At 37.1% G+C, this 17,972-nt stretch overlaps 1 pseudogene; it reads right to left on the reverse strand.

The window, feature by feature from the left end:
• Positions 1–6,473: 6,473 nt before the first annotated feature.
• On the reverse strand, positions 6,474–7,436 carry LOC147441862 (uncharacterized; annotated as a pseudogene).
• Positions 7,437–17,972: the final 10,536 nt, after the last annotated feature.

Below are 17,972 nucleotides of genomic sequence, written 5' to 3' on the forward strand. Positions count from 1 at the left end.
TACTTTTCAACATTTCAATTTCTATGCCTCTTAGAGCATAACCTTTTGGGTTATTGTAACATTTGACATTTGATTCCAAACCCGTCACAAACACTTCGACATTCAATTCCAAATCTTTTAATATATTGAGCATAAGGTTCTTCTCTTCAAAGGATCATTAAATATTGAGCTAAAGTTTGTTGTTTCAGTTTATCTTCTTTCTTTTATTTGAAATTTTCCAATTTCTTTTGTTTTAATCTTGTTTATTTATCATGTGTTCTATCTTGAATCTCCACCCTATCTTTAGAAAGCCTCGCTAGAGGAACCAATAGAACATCTCTCATTTTTTATCTACAAAGATTGGTTCATGCTGGAAGGTTTCAATATTTGATCTCAGCATTGCAATACTACTAAAATCTTTCCACATGACAATGAGTCTATGTGCATGATTAGTAAGAATATATGTGTCATTAAAAAAACTATATCAAGTAGTCATCACAAGGTCCTTGAACACGGGCTAAAGCTATATGTGCATCATAAGTAACAATATATGTGTCATTTAAATAATATATCAAGTAGTCATCACAAGCTCCTTGAACACATGCTAGCACTATATGTCCCCATCTTAATTTCTCTTTGCACATGTCCTTTTTTTGCTTGACAACTTGAGTCTCAAACAAATGGAGCTTTCGAAATATAGAAGGTTCCTTTATCTTGCTCTTTTCTTATTTTAGTAAGTACACTTATACTTTGTATAATACATTTTGGTCGAGCTCTAATCAAAGTCTTTTCAGATGATTGAATGTTGTCTTTTGGTCAATCCGCTCTCTTTGCGATTGGATTTGTTCTAGCCATGAATTTTTCTACAAATAAAAATAATATAAAAAATCAAACATTGACTTTGGATTTTCTATATTTTTTGTACTCTTATTTTTTTAATTGAACATTTGAAGTTTGTTATTCATAAACTTTATATGGTGAGTTTTCAAACTACTCCAAGATTACGGTCACACATCTATATATATTGGCATTAAAGTAGAGATTATTTGATTGATAATCATGCATACTAGATGCTTCAATGATATTTTTTTTCAATGAATACACCTTAGTGCCAGCTAGTCAAGTCCAGTTTAATTGAAAGTGTTGTCTTGAAATAGTAGGTATATTTGAAGTCTTCTAAGTTGTAATAAAGCTTTACTTTATTTAGACTATAAATCAATTAAACAAAACTAAGTATGTTTATGTATCCCTTGAGTGAATGCACCTATTGTGCAAAAAATGTGGCCACAAGAAATATGTCTCAATTGCATTCATTGTTTCTTGAATCTCTATATGCCTAGCATATGAAGGAGCATGCAATTCATACACGGCCTTATCTCTTAAGATTTTAGTAACACATAGTCAAACTACATAGAGAATATATCTATCTTGATCCACGCATGATTATTGCATCTTTCCTAGTGCTATGGCAGACATAACATCTCAAAGATCTGGTTCAATAGAATACTCATCTACCATAGAGGTTAGATCATTTATTGATGCAATATTGCATCAAGGGCTACATGAGAGTTCATCAATGACTTGATTGTGCTTGCCAAGAATGTGAGCGATGTGAAAAGAAATTTGCCCACCTCATTTATTTGTCAGAAAGTTTGGTTTGTGTCATGAAGTACTTGAGACTGTGGTGATTCGTTCAAATTATCCCATCAAAAGGAGCAATTAGTGAGAGTGAAATGACAAGTTCATCCTACATGGAAATCCAAAAGAAGTTTGAATCAATCATAGTGGTAAGAATGGAGAGATGCAATGTGATCTAGCATAGGGATTACTACTAGACTAAGGCTAGTTAAATAAGAGAATTAATCCCTTTAGGTTTTGATATGATTTGTAGAATTTAAGGAGGTTTAGATAGTGGTTCATTCATGGTAATGACATTTGATCACAAGATTAATCACTTAATGTACTTAGAGTAGAGTGTAGACACAAAATAATGGACTTAATCACTTAATGGACTTAGAGTAGAGTGTAGCTTAATCACTTAATGGACTTAGAGTAGAGTGTAGACACAAAATAATGTCTACATTGATCGAAAATGAGTACAAAGAGTCTCATTATATAGAGCTAGTCTAGGAATCTCTTGTGACATCATACAAGTCTCAAGATCATCCCAAATGCACTAGAGAACTTGTGGGTACTCTTTTAGGACCTTTTACTGGATTGCTATATACCACTCTGTTAGTGTGGAGTTTGCATGGTAAAGGGGTTTGGCTAATATTAGTCAAGTTTTCTATGTATGTACTGGTTTTTTAATAATCAAACATAGCATTTTCTCACAGCTCTCTCTCTCTCTCTCTCTCTCTCTCTCTCTCTCTCTCTCTCTCTCTCTCTCTCTCTCTCTCTTTCATTGTTTCTTTGATGCATGGCCTCCATCCCCTTTCCATGGCTTGTCACAAGCTTCATCCACCATAGCCAATGAGACCAAACAAGTGGTATCAGAGCTAGGCATTGGTTGCGGGGTGGGGCATATTAAAATTCTCTTAGGCAAGTAGTTCTATGGGATGTTGAAACATTGTCTCAAGACTGTGCTTGTAGACATCAATAGTTCTACAAGATTGTCTCAAGAGTGTGCTTGTAGACATCAATAGTTCTGCCTATCCTTGGTACTAGCATTTCAAAATGCAACTAGGTAGTGTAAGCAAGCGGCAATATGGGGAACGCTAGGGGCATGTGCTACTTGCGAATACAAAACTCACTGTTAAGCACACAACTTTTCAAAAATCAATGAAGGTTTTTCTAGATGGTGGCATAGATGGATCTAGAAGGTAGTAGTGGTTAACCTAGCATCTCAAAATGTTGCCTAATGATGGTGTAGAGGCATGGAACCCTTTGAGCACAAAAGCCAGTGGTACTCTTATCATGCTAAGTATGTTGCAGGTCGTAGAAATCACATCATCAAACCTAGCAAGGAATTGTTTTTTGTGAGTTGCCGCATGGGTGTGTGCATGCCATATTGGTCAAATTAGTGACTTTTCTTGACAAAGAAGATTATAACACATTGACAACGACAAGAAAAAGGAAGGTTTTCTACAACAAGGAGATACATCAACAGATGTAATTTTTTAGAAATCTTATGTCACCACCATCATCTATTTTTTGTCAAATTCTTGTTTTAGTTTGTTAGTTGTCAGCTTTTGTCCAATAAATCTAGTACGGATATAGACACTGCCACACAAAAAAGTGATAAGATCTCACTTGTCAATTTTGGTTGAGTTCTTGTTGTCCCCACTCTGATTGTTGTCAAAGGGAAGTACACACACCTCGATGTTACTGTCGGGGTGGTTCTACTCATTGTTTCAAGTGGTTTTGTGGACTCTTCCATGCTCTGTACGTAGCCCATTATCAGTAGATTGGCCTTGATTTTTGGGTTCAAGCCATGTTTGGTCTATCCCATGGGAAGCTACTCTATTAGAGGACAAACACATACCACTCCTTTAGTGTGGAATTCGCCTGGTAAAAGGGTATGGATAATGTTAGTGAAGTCTTCTATATATGTACTAATTTTTTTAATAATCAACCATAGCATTTTTCATAGCTCATTGAGGTCTCTCTCTCTCTCTCTCTCTCTCTCTCTCTCTCTCTCTCTCTCTCTCTCTCTCTCTCTCTCTCTCTCTCTCTCTCTCTCTCTCTCTCTCTCTCTCTCTCTCTCTCTCTCTCATTGTTTATCCTCTGTTGCATGCCTTCCATCCCCTTTCAATGGCTTGCCACAGGCTTCATCTACCATAGTCGACAAGACCCAACATAGGTATAGTTCAAAAAATTGAATCCATTCCTCCTCTCTTCCCCTTTTTCTCTTTCTTCTACTCTTCCTCAAACCTCCAACTCCGTGTGTGTGTGTGTGCACGTGTGTGCGGGTGTGCATGTCTTACTTTAAATTTTTGAGGCTTGTTAAAAACCAAAGTAAAAAAGAGAATGCTTAAAACCCTTTCCATTTTTAGGTCCAACTTTGTAAAATCATACCGGTTTCTTCAAGGAAAGCTTGATTGAGATTCTACAATTTTAGCCACTTAAAAAATACACTAAATGGAAATTTTTTTGTGAACATTGGGTTGGAGGGTGTGTATGTATGCATGGGTTGAGAAACAACATCAACTTCATTGTCAATTATCCAAGTTCATCAATGTGCTTTCACACATGGTTATTTTTTTAACAATCTTGTATGCTTTTGGACCTACAACAACCGGGCAATGTCTAAGACTAGGGCCTCTCTCTCTCTCTCTCTCTCTCTCTCTCTCTCTCTCTCTCTCTCTCTCTCTCTCTCTCACACACACACACACACACACACACACACACACACACTCACACTCACAACCATCTCATCTCATCAAATTCCTCATGAATCAAGATCTATAGAAATAATTTTTTATAAGTGCAAATGATAGCCCAAAAAAAACAAAGAGAGAGATTTGAGTTTGCAATTAAAAAATCATATTTGTGGCTTGGATTTTATGAGGTAAAATCTTGAGCTAACTTTCTCTATATATCAGCCATTTGAACCCTTATTGACTATGAACAATGGTTATTGTAGGTTGAGAAGGAAGATCATAATATTTTATACTTTCTTGGGATTTCATCAAACCCAAATGCCAACAATTATTCAAAAACAATCAGCAACAAACTTTTGTATGTGAAGGATGTTGGTAGTTTTTCTATTGAATGACACATGGTGATTTCAAAACATTGAAATACATGTATAATATCTCAGAGTTTCCTTTTAAAATATCCTTGTTTATATTGTATGCAATCAAAAGATCATTTAAATCATTGGAGTCAATTACAAAAACTTACAAGGGATCTTTTAGATTTATACTTTAAACTTGTTTTAGAAATTCCACTATCACATATACATGTCTATACATGGCATGCATTGTCTCTACATTGTGTACAACTGCGGACAAAATATTTTACTTATATAACCAATTTGCATGGAGAATAAAGCTGAAAAAGCATCAAAAGAGGGTATTCAAAATATCAAAGAAGTTCTTTCTAGCATAGGACTTCATAGAGGTCATGTCAAAATCACAAAATGTTATAAAAGATCAATAGCATCACATAAAGGTCCGACCAAACTCTACAACAATATAATGTGATTATAGATCATGTAGACATGGGTGAGGCTTAGGAATCCTAAAGCACAGGTGTGGATATGTTTGGTAGAAATTTTTGTATATTTGACAAAAAAACGTGGACCCAAGTGGACAACTTAAAGTTGAGACTTGCACTCCAAACTTTTGGCAAGAGTATGCAAGAGGCTTGGTCACCTCAAAACATAAACATTACATGGTATGTTTTTTTTTTGGTTATATAATTATTTTTTATGAGTTTTCTTTTAAAAGAAAAACACAAACCACATGCTATGATGTATATATTGCTGCAATTTATGTGTCTTACTTTGTTATCCTACTCATTTATATGAATTTTACACTATCATATTCCATGGTTTGCAAAAACATATGGATGTCCTTCAATATAGAGCACACAAAGAATGGGAAGTCACATTATCAATCACGAGGAGCTTATTTTTTCCATACACAAGTGGTGGAACCACCAGAGAATATAGTTATGAAGAGGTTTTCTTATGGCTTTCCAGAAGGATTCTTCTCAAAATAAAAGAACAAGATATTAATAGAAAGATGACAAGCACGGTCAAACAAAATATCTCAACAAATTCAAAGACGACAATACTGGAAGAATTCTAGTGTGCAGGAGAAGTTAGATTCATGGAGATTGACCAGAACCAAATATTACAATGTTTGAGTTCTTAATGATCAGACAATTGAAAATTAAAGAGTAAGCATGTACATGATCTATGCACTTTCACCACATGTTTTTCTACATAAGTTTCTCAAGGCCTTTCATGTCTTCCTCTTCTTTCAAAGTTTCGTAAGGCCTTTCATGTCTTCGTCTTCTTCCAAAGCTTGCTCCAATGTACTTCGTGGGTCTTGAAACTCATCAATAGAAAATGTTGTTTTCCACCTAGTGATAGCCTACTTGGATCTTTTTTTGATAGAAATCCATATCCAATGCTAGATAATGTACAGCTAAAGATCCTTAGAGACCATGAGCAGAACCAAAAATACCTATTTTAGTATTTCTTTCAAGAAGAATGAATTTATTGCTATTTGCAAGAACTTTATAGCCACTTAGGTATCTTGAAAACGTCTTCTCAAAGCAAAAATTGACATGTACAAAGATTAATGATATGGGCTCGCTATTTTTCCTATATAAACTTAAAAGCTGCATTTCTATGAAGGTCAACAGATGCTCTTCACCCTCCTGATCTACTCAAAAAGTTATCCTTCACTGCTTGAACCTTCTAAATGAGATACCACAAATAGATCAAGGAAAATACAATAAAAGTGAAGAAGAATTATGCTTGTTTTTATCCTACTCTAATTGGTTTTTATCTTGATGGATCCCTCAATACTCTCATTGTTTTATGGCTCTTCTAAAATTGGAACGGTACCTTGAGATCCACTTGTCTTTGCTTCATTATCTTTAGATTTCTAAAGTGAGGATCCTTGATTGTTTGTTTTGCTAAGAGAAACTCCTCTTCAGTAGGTTCACTATATTCCAGAGCCTTATTGGAATATATTGCAAGAGCCATTGTTGAGTTGAAACATGTTTCACGTGGTAAGAATGTAGATTCTTTCTCCACAAAATCTTTATATTTCAATGGCTCATTATCAATATCCACATTGAAGTTCCATCTTTGAGCAGGAATTGCAAGCATTTCATCTTCTCTTAGACTGAAAACTCTTTGAATATCTGTCAATAGGACATACTCACATTTTTCAGGAGGGAAGGTCAAAAAAATAGGCATGGGTAAGTGTTTGATAGGCTTATTAAAGCTTTCAAAGAACTTGGCCTCTAATTTAATTATTGCAAGATCAAGCTTTTCAACTTCTTGTTCTTTTGATAACATATTGACCTCTTCTTTGAATTGAACATCTTTATTAAACTAGGCTCTTCCTCATTCAATTTCTCTTCATCATTTTGAGTCAAAACGACTACAATAAAAAGACCTCATTCCTCTTCAGGACTCTACACTTATTCTTGCACTTTGGACAATGAAAGAGAACAAGTTTTCTATCCTCAAGAATTGCAGCATATTTTTTGTTTAGCTATGAAGGTGCTAACGGCAAATCCTTTATCAAATCTATTGCATGTAGAAATATTTATTTAAGGTAGGTAATCTCTCCAATCTTCTCCAGTTGTTCAAAATCTAAAGCTTGCTCTTCTAGGATAGATGAAGGAAAACATAAATATTTTGAGAAATCTAGAGGAGTATTGAACATTTTGTATTAGAGAGCATAATCTTCAATGGCTTTGCTATTATAGATTAGCTCTATAAGAAAACCCTTTGGATCCTCCATCTTTGTGAAAAAAACCATTGAAAGATTAATATGGATAGTTTCTTTTCTTTGTTAGCTATCTTTACCTATTTTGGTTGTCTCTTTTCTAGGCTCTTCTGAATTATCATATATGCTTGAGGACTTCTCTTTGGCAATGCCATCTTGATTTTTTTGCATAGCCATGGTCTATATAACTAAGAAAATGAAGATAATTATTCTCTCTTTTTTGAACCAATACTAGAGGCTTGAATGAATAAAATCATCAAATTTCTTGCTTACTTAACGAATTTTTAGAATGGAATTTAATTCATCTATTCAGATTTAAAATTTACACATAGAAGACAGTGTGTGTGAGTGAGAAAGAGGGAGCATCTCATGGAGGCTATCTACATGCCTTTTGAACTCATTAGTGTATCCTTATTCCCTAGATGATGTATCTTGTGGTTTTTCTTGTGGACTTTCTCATGATCTCATTTTAAATTTATATTGTGGGAATTTTAAAAACCTCTTGCATATGGGCCATTATTCGGGAAAATTAAGTTTCACAACCATGCATAATGCCTCTTTATGAGTATCCAAAGCAATGTTTTAAAAAAAGAGCTAATTTTAATAAATTTACACTATTTTTCTTGAAATTTAGGAGACAATTTCGTTTTTCCTCTTGCTCCTTAGAGACATTTTTTAATTTCAAAGTGACACACTTGTAAGATGAGCCACACGCCATTGATATTGACTAATTGTAGTGCTGCAAAAACCCTAGGTTTATTGTAATCCAATCTATAAATTTAAAGATTTACCAAGGTGCAAAAACCTACAAAATATATAAACAAATTTAGTGTAAAAACCTTCAAATTTAGTCGATTTACCTCTAAAAATTTCATATGCAGGTTTGATAAGTTTAGAATATTTTTTTTCTTAGAGCTCTAACCTATTGTCGATTTTATGTAATGCAAAGTGTAATTTCAACACAATAGTTAAAGGGTCGTGCATGTGTGTGTTGCTATTTTTAGAATTATACTTTTACACAAAAGAACATAACAGTTCAAAAGACAATTGGCTTTCGACAAAGGACAATGATTAGCACAAAAACAAATCAGTCTTTGATTCATTTTTGTACATCATAGAGAGAATGAGGTAATGAGGTTATTGTTCTAGTGTTTTGTACATAAGATAGTCAAGAAAAACTTATTCTTGAGTGAAAGAGGCCAGGTCGATAGTGATTGAATAGCAGCTTAGCCAAAGAGATCCTAAGTAAAGATAGAGTCATGACCTGCATCCATATAAACAAGACAACATATTTGTTAGCCTTGAATACATATTACAGGTGTGAACAAACCTATCAATCGTTATCCATGTCCTACTTAAAACCTTTTTAACTTATAGCTACCATCCATGTAGTGTTAAAATCAGCAAGTATCCATTCTCATAACAATAAGCCACATATGAAAGTGACATGTCTGTGTGTGTGTGTGCGTGCCCTCCCTAACCCATGCATCATACTCAATGAGTTGGCAGTAGGCCCATTGAGTATGGGCCTACTGCCTCATCAAGTTGATGAGAATAGAATAGTCAAGTCTGAAGCCAAAGAGCTATATCATATCAGAAGATCCTTGTTAATACAAAGGATTATACTCTAGTCGGAATTTTAAGGCTTTGTTAGCTAGTAGAGAATAGTATGGATCTCGTTCATAGTCAATCGTAGAAGGTTTTCATGCTTTAACTAGTTTCTATGCATAGTCCTCAAATGAACCATCCATCCAAGAGTAGTTCGTTTATAGGTGAAATGTTCTTGAAATCATAAGAATCAAAATAATTACACAAAGGTAAGTAATTTTGGATTAACTTGCAATCTAAAACTAGTAGAGTCAAAGACTATAATAGCTGTGAGCAGGAATGTGATCTATAGACAAGGAAAGACCACCTAACAGTCGTCAACCTAATAAGGAATTATAGACAGTGGGACCATCAAAGCCTATAGACAAAAATCTCCAAAGCCAACCCCTGGTTTCCCAGCTTTCTGAGAGCACCTTATGTTTAGAACATGTGTGTTGCTGTTTTTAGAATTATACTCATACACAAAAGAACATAACAATTCAAAAGATGGCTAGCTTTAGACAAAGGACAATGATTAGAACAAAAACAACTCAAACTTTGATTCATTTTTGTACATCATAGTGAGAATGAGGTATTATTCTAGTGTTTGATACATAACATAGTCAAGAACAACTTATTCTGAAGTGAAAGAGGCCAGGTTCGATTGTGATGGAAGACAGCTTAGCCAAAAAGATCCTTTAACTAAAGATAGAGTCATCACCTACATCCACAAGACAACAGATTTGTTAGCTTTGAATATGTATTACATGTGTCAACAAACCTATCAGTTGTCATCCATGTCCTACTTTCAACCGTTTTTCACTTATACCTACCATCCATGTAGTGTTAAATATCAGCAAGTATCCATTCTCAGAACAGTAAGCCACAGATGAAAGTGACATGTGCGTGTGTCTGTGTGTGTGTGTGTGTGTGTGTGTGTGTGTGTGTGTGTGAGAGAGAGAGAGAGAGAGAGAGATGCAGAGAGGGCAAGAGCGACATCGCCAATTCTATCGTGCCTACTAGTGTGTTTGCTACTATGCAATAGATACGAAGATGAGAGCCACCACTTGTGATGCCGCTATAAATTCCAAGGATGAAATAAAGTTTGTTGCATAACTTAGAAGTTAAATTTATTTTTGGGAAGGTAAGGTTCTTGTAGGTTGTCTAGGTTTGTTTTATTTCTGGTTTAGAATTTTATTGAAGCAACCATGATAGTGTGATGAGATACTTGCTTGCGAAGCTTTTCTAACAAAGACACATAAATGTATATGGTAATAAAAATAGTTTAAAAGCATTTGTCAATTTCTGTAATCTATTGACCTAGTGGGCATAGCTTAGTGGACCCATTGCATTACTTGCTTTCTTTACCACTAGTTTGGTAACCTAATAGGACATAAAAGTGTCCTTTCAAGGTTTTGATAAAAATTCCAAAACCATAGTAGATCCACTCATTTTGAAAAATCCTTTCATGATCTTATAGTTCAAGGACTACTACATATGAAAAAAATGAGAAACTTTTAAAATTTCTCATCTCTTGGTCACAACAAGCCTTAAAAGTTGATGGACCATACCATTTTGTTCAAAACAACCATTTCTTACAGTTGATTGCATATAAATGAGACTAGGGATTTTTATAGGATATGAGATAAAATTCGTCATTAAGTTCAATGGGTTGGTGATCAAAACATATGGTTTCTTTGGCCTCACTAATTGTTTTTGGCAAAAAAAAAAAAGGTTCAAAAAAGTTGCATTTGTGCCATTCTACGGACCTATCATCAAAGTTTCTATAGACACATTTAATACAGATATTATATACATGTTCTCTTAGTTCCCTTTGGGCCTTTGGATTCAAAAGGAGCCATGGATCATATCAAATTAATAATGGATCTCTTACCTTGGAACCTTGCGGACTATGATGAACAGCAAACATGAAAAAACTGGGTTTAGCATTATGATCTCTAGAATCCTATTAAAACTACTCAATATCTAGCCAAATTTGAAGTTTATGATTAGATATGTTTTACCTACAAAATACACACAATTTGCCTAAAAAACTAGCAATATTAAGAAAGCTATACTTGTTGCACTAGAATGTCTTGTATTCCTTTGCAATTGAAAAACTCAACCATCATTGTATACTATGCTATATAGAGTATTAGGTGCCCCAAAACTCAAGGAAGATTAGTTTTATGTTACACATGCCGCTTACACAATCAAAATTGCAATTTGATATCAAGAAAGCCACCAAAAATTCATAAAAGTGCTAAATTTGGCCAAAAAATAGGATTAGGCAATTCTTGTAATTTGGTCATAACTTTCAACTTTAACACTTAATCCTCCTTAGAAGCATCAGAACATGTTGAGAACTACTAACACCACAATCTCTTTTCCCAGAAGATTATACAATAGCTGCATGTGTAGTGGAACCAACCTCTTTCTTCTTGGCCTCTTTTGCCTTCAATTTAGGATACTGCTTTATCAAGTGATCATTAGATTTGCAATAATGGCAATGCATCTTCTTTTTACCCTTTTCACCAAAATTTCCAGACGAGGTGCTGCTAGTAGCCTTAAGAATAGGTGATTTTCTGCTCACCAAAGAACCATGAGAAGTGGCTACATTGTTGTCACCACCTTTTCTTTGAGCAACAACAAAAGCATGTTCAATTGTACACTATTTAGCCTTGTTCTTTCTTGAAAGTGGCTCTTGCAACAACAATGTGCATCATGCATTGAATTTGACAAGTTGAGTACTAGCAGTAGTCTGGTAAGAATCTGGCAATGCATCAAGAACATATTTTCAAGTGAACTGTCAGAAATGAATTAACCTATATAAATGAGTTTCTCATTAATATCCTTGATACTAGCAAGGAAAGTGTCCATTTCATCTTGCTCTTGCATAATTTTCAACTCCATCTCTTTACGTAGCAATACAATTTTAGCCTCATTGTGACTTGCATAAAGGCCAACCAGAATATCCCAAGCCTATTTTGTTGATTTAGCTGAGCGAATGTGAGGAGTAATAGTGTGCTTCATACATAATACAATCAATGCATGAGCGTGTGCATCTTTAACATCCCAAAGGGACTGCTCAATTGTAGGCAAAACAGCTCTAGCAGCAACAAACCTGCCACCAAAACTTGCAACATCCTCAACAGAGGCTGTATTTGCAAAGAAGAATGTACATCAATGCCTTGCACAACATTCCAAATGCCCTTTGACACAAGAACATGTTATATTCAAAGTGAGCATTTAATGTGAGTGTACGTATGACCCTTCTGTCCATGATGCATGTATGTTAGTTGCTGTAGATTCACATGTGTGGTATTTTGATGGTGGTGCTACAAAGCACATCACTTCACATCGTGACTTTTTTACCTTCTCGAGTCTATCCCTCATGAGAATACGATCACTTTTGCCAACAATACCTCTTATACGGTCAAGGGAGGTGGAAAGGTTGTGCTAATTGCTACAAATAGCAGTTCTTTCACACTTGTTGATGCACTTTATGTACCAAGGATATAAAAGAACCTTTTGTCTATATCTTCACTTGCTAGACTTGGTCTTGTTATCAAATTTGTGGATGACAGATGTACAATTCATTATCTCAATTTTGGTGATGAAATAGTTGCATCCGGCATTTTGTGTTGTGGGTTGTACAAGATCACTTTGTATAAAAAGCATGGGTAGAATTTTGCAAATGCACTTGTGGATTCAAAGGTTGTTTTAGATGCAAAACTTTGGCATGCACATTTTGTGCATCTGAATCTTGTCAGTTTCTGCATTTGTAGAAAGTTGATATGGTTACTTCTTTGCTGCCACTTGAAGCACCTTCGCAGCATGTTTGTGAAGGCTATATTTTGGGTAAGATGCAACATTCAAAGTTTTCAAAGCATGCTTCAGTAAGGGCTACATGTAGGTTGCAACTTGTGCATATTGATGCTTGTGGGCTTATGCAAACTCCATCCTTAGGCAATTACCTATACTTCATCTAGGCATACATGACATGTTCGTGTGCTTCAAGCAATTTTTGGCCATGCCTAAAAATTGCTCTAAATGTACTATGGGCACCCTCCGTTTAGATCGAGGGGGGGAAAATATGTCTCATGAGTTTAATGCATTTTTGTCTAATCGTGGGATAAAACACCAATATACAGTGCCATATACACCTCAACAACATGGTATTGCTGATGAAAGAAAAAATAGGTCGTTTATGGAGATGGCACAATGTGTGGTCAAGATTCAAGCTTTGCCACATTCATTTTGGCTCGAGGCTATCATGTGTGTTAGTTACATACTTAATAGGTGTCCTAAAAAAGCTTTGCAATCTATGACTCTTTATGAAGCATGGCATGATAGGAAGCCATCTATTGATCACATGAGCATTTTTGGTTGTTTAGCTTATGCTTTGGTTCCACAACGTAGTGCAAAAAATTGGATGATGAGGCTATTGAATGATTTTTGCTGGTTAAAGTATTGAAAGCAAAGATTACACGTTATACCATTCACACAAAAAACGTATCGTGTTTCACAAGATGTTGTGTTTGTGGAAGATTCTGTTTAGACTTTGTTATCATGTACCAAAGATAGTAATGTAAGCTCAAAGGACATTTATGACACTTTGTTGCCTCTTTATAATGGTGGAAACTTGAATGTAATCTCCAATGAGGCAAATGTACAACATATTGGAGCTTCTAAAAATGTTACAGATCATCCTATTATTGATGCAGATGTACATGATGTACTTGATGTGGAAAGGGATGAGAATGAGGAGGCTCGAGGTATGACAAAGTGTATACTTTGTGTGACAATAAATTGGATGCACCTATGTTTAGTCGTACTTATTCACGTTCTCGCCATGCATCTTATGCGTCACATTGTTATGCTTTGGCCGTTTCTAGTTTATGTGAGGAACCTCTTTCTTTTGATGAAGCACAAAATTTTAAAAATTGGATGGCTTCCATACAATCAAAATACAATGCACTTATAGAAAATGAAAAAAGGCCATTGGTACAAAGTGGGTTTATAAGTTGAAACATAAGCCAGATGGTAAGATTGATTGCTACAAGGCTTGACTTGTTGCAAAAGGTTATGCATAGCAAAAAGGCATAAATTATGAAGAGACTTTTTCTCCTACTTGTATGACTATTGTTCTTGTTTTCTATGTGCATTGGTAGCTCGCTTTGGATGGGATGTACATCAATCATACATTGTTATTTCTTTCTTGAATGGTGATATATTCGAGGAATTTTATGTAACGTAGCCTAGTGGTTTTGTCAAGAAAGGACAAGAAGACAAAGTGTGCAAATGTAAGAAAGCTTTATATGGGTTGAAGCAATCCCCTCGTTCTTGGTATGAGAAAGTTGACACTCATTTGGTTAAACGAGGCTTTTGTAATAGTCCAACAAAAAGCACTTTGCATGTCAAGCATGAGGGTAACGTATTTCTCATCATCGTTCTATATGTAGATGACTTGATGATTACTGGTTCAAATGAGACACACATTGTTGAATTCAAGACTAATTTGAATGCTACTTTCAAGACTTGGGGCTTTTGCATCATTACTTGGGCATACAATTTAAGGTGTGTGATGATGATATTGCCTTGTGTCAAACAAGCTACATAGAGATATTACTATGTAAGTTTGGCCTTGAGGATTGCAAACCTATTGCTTCTTCAATGGAAACAAGTTTGAAATTAAGTTCAGATCATTGCCGCCAAATTTACATGTGTTAACCGATGATGGAGATTTGTGTGATGATGTGATTACGGGTCATGCAGTGGAGTCAGCACTGGGCGAATAGGAGGCTTGGTGACGGCTCACGCTCCCTATCGCTTGGTCCTGACCTTTGTGCTAAAGTCACTACAAGATATTGTCAGCTCAGTGGAGTCAGCATCCGGCGAATAGGAGGCTTGGTGACTGCCCACGTTCCCCATCACTTGGTTCTGACCTTTGCAAATGGACGTCAGCTCAGTTAACATCCACAAACACCACATCACATTTTTTTTATGGGCTTGTTGGTCCTATAGGTGCTTGGGTGATCGTCGATGAGAGGCACACCACATATCTCATTTGACAATATTTTCACTTTGGCTGGCCAGTGTGGACGCCTATATGTGAATGGGCAAAACCAATATAAAAGGGCCATTGTGACCTAAATCCCTCATTTTGAAGGGTGCAAGCTAAAGAAGAGTACTCTTGCCTTATCTCCATCTCTTTCTCCATTGCGTGCTCATGAGAGTGTGTGTATGTGTGTGTGTGCGTGTGCGCGCGCTACACACACACACAGTATGTGTGTGTGTATGCTAGAGAGAGAGAGAGAGAGAGAGAGAGAGAGAGTGATTGAGCACTGCGGCGGCGAGGCAATTGTGTGCTCATGAGTATGTGTGTGTGTGTGTATGCTAGATAGATAGATAGAGAGAGAGAGAGTAGATAGATAGATAGAGAGAGAGAGAGAGAGAGAGAGAGAGCGATTGAGCATTGCGGCGGTGAAGCGGTTGAGTATGGCGATGGTAGCTCCCTCTTCTTCGCGGCAAGGAATCCTTCACGATGGCGAGCCTAGATTTGTGAGTGACACACCCTTGCTCTCTTTTAGCTTGCTAGGTTAGCTTGGTTCTGTGTTTGCAACCTACTGTGGCTCGCACACGATGCTCGGCAAGTCCCTAGCTCCGACACGTGCAATAGACGTACATATTTTTGGCACCATTTTCGGAGAGTTGCCATGCACTTGCTCAAGAAGCACTTTGTGCGGCCTCGTGAAGTCACTCAGTGCATGTAGGAAAGGTAGAGGAAGGTGCATGTGTGTGTTTTTGGTATAAGTCTGTAAGGAATGGTAGGAAAGTGTTGTTTTGTCATGTTAAGTTCTGCTCAATTTTGTCTAGTCAAGCTCTATTGTAGTTTTGCTAGTTTCGCACTGTGTTAGTTCTGTCTTGCATGTTTTATTCTGGTTCTAGAAGGACCACGCGTGGCTGCTCTGTGCACAGCCACAACCACACACAGATTGCACCATTGCGGCCCTTATCTTTAGATTTATTAAAAATAAAAATAAAAAATTTAAATCAAGAAAAGGAAACCGCGCATTAAAAGAAGGATCAGGATCATTCCCGATCCCAATCATTCTCAATCATTCTCGGCTTGGGCTTGGGATCATTCCCCAAGCCCAAGCCCAAGCTGAGGCCCTGGCCTCAGTCTTATGATATAGTATAGACCCAAGACTATATATATAGTCTACCTCCACAAGAGGGTGTGAGAGCGTGTGGGACAAGTCCTTCACCCTCCCCTTCACACTTGCACCCTTGGACTTTCCATTTTAAGCTTAGTTCTCAACTAGAAATTGACTATATTTGAGGATTCTGAGGATGTAAAGTAACCATATTGTGGGCTGTAAAGCAGGCCACGCCCCTTTGGCCAAGATTCTCATTTTGAGATATCACACGCTATGTTCCATAGCTTCGTTAAAAAAAAGGACCAGAATTTCAAAAATTGAGAGTAAAACTGGGTTGCAAAACACCCAAAAAATTAGTTGAGCGGCCTTTACGAGCACTCACCAACACTTCTAAGGTGTCAAGGTCACATGCACCTATGCTCTGGTCGTGTGCTAGAGCACGAGCATATAGAGAGTGCCTATATTTACACAGGCACCCATTATGCCTCTGTATTAGGCTCTAGACCCTCAGTGGGAACCCAAAGGCAGTACTATTCAAGACCCCCACCTAGTAGCTAGTGACTCTTCCTCTGACTCATACGTGATGGAAGGTTATCCTATACAAAACCTTGAGGAAGGAGGACACGCACCCATTGGGGCTCCACAACCTAGTGCTAGCATGTTTAGCCGTTTTATGGAGACATTTAGTAGAACTATTTGCTTCGAACTTGAGGCCAATGAAGCGTATGAAAGGGATGTGGAAGTAGATTCTCTATTCACATCTCACGTGGGCCTCATACCTCCTCAAAGTGTCCATGTGGATGTTCTGCCTACCTCCTTTAATGCATGCCCTATCGAGCTACCTCCCTTGGAAGTTCCTTCTTGCTTCCACCTCACAAGGGACCTCTAGCACGTCAAGTCTAGAAGGGTTATTCCTTGATGAAAATAAGAGATATGACCTCCACACTGAGATGTTGACGGATCTATACTTTGGTCACTCCTACCATGTAGGTGTTACCATATACATGTGGTAGTGATGTGTGTGAACACACTAGGACCGCCGGGGCATTTTTCCCTCTTTAGGAGGTTTTTCCCCCCGAGCATTGTATATACGCCCATCACTCTAGGGCTATCTATCTTTCCATTGCACACTAAGTAACACACTCTCTATTGTGTGCCTTGAGCTTCCTTCGTCTTCTCCAAGCTGTGTGTGTTTCTCTGCAACCCTAATTCCAACAATTGGTATCAGAGCAGGTCACGTCCTCCCGGGCTTAGTCGCCAGCTGCTCTAGCATACGCCTGCTTACTTTCTTCGATTACAGTGAGGTTTGGCGAGCGTTCGCAGGTCGACAAATATTTCGAGAGGAATCAAAGAGCTCAGTCTGCTCAGATTATTGGTTTGGGCTCATTTCAGCCTCCGTTTCCACTACAGGCAGTGTTGCACAGGCTATTTTGTCATTTTGTGCAGAGTTTCTGACAGTGCCGTGTTCTGCATAACAGGTGCCTTACAATCTTCTACGGTTTGTGCTATATAGTATATGTTGTTCCCGCTTCGTTTCTCCTATTTTTGGGAAGTTTTCACATCAGGTGCAACATTTACCATGGCTGACAACAACAACACAGATGTGTTCAAGATGTTTGCTGGTGAGGATAGGTTGGATGGGGACAATTACCCTATGTGGGCTTATATGATGCAACGCGTTCTTGTGTCAAAGGCATCTGGAATATTGTGCAGGGCATTGATGTATGTCCTGGTTTTGAGGATGTAGGCGATGTTGAGGATGTTTCAAGTCTTGCTGCAAGGATTGCTGCTGTTAGAGTTGTTTTGCCTACGGCAGAACAAGCTC

The sequence above is a fragment of the Adiantum capillus-veneris genome, chromosome 14 (genome assembly GCF_014529385.1).
Source record: "Adiantum capillus-veneris isolate H3 chromosome 14, ASM1452938v2, whole genome shotgun sequence".
In the NCBI taxonomy this organism is placed as follows: Eukaryota; Viridiplantae; Streptophyta; class Polypodiopsida; order Polypodiales; family Pteridaceae; genus Adiantum; species Adiantum capillus-veneris.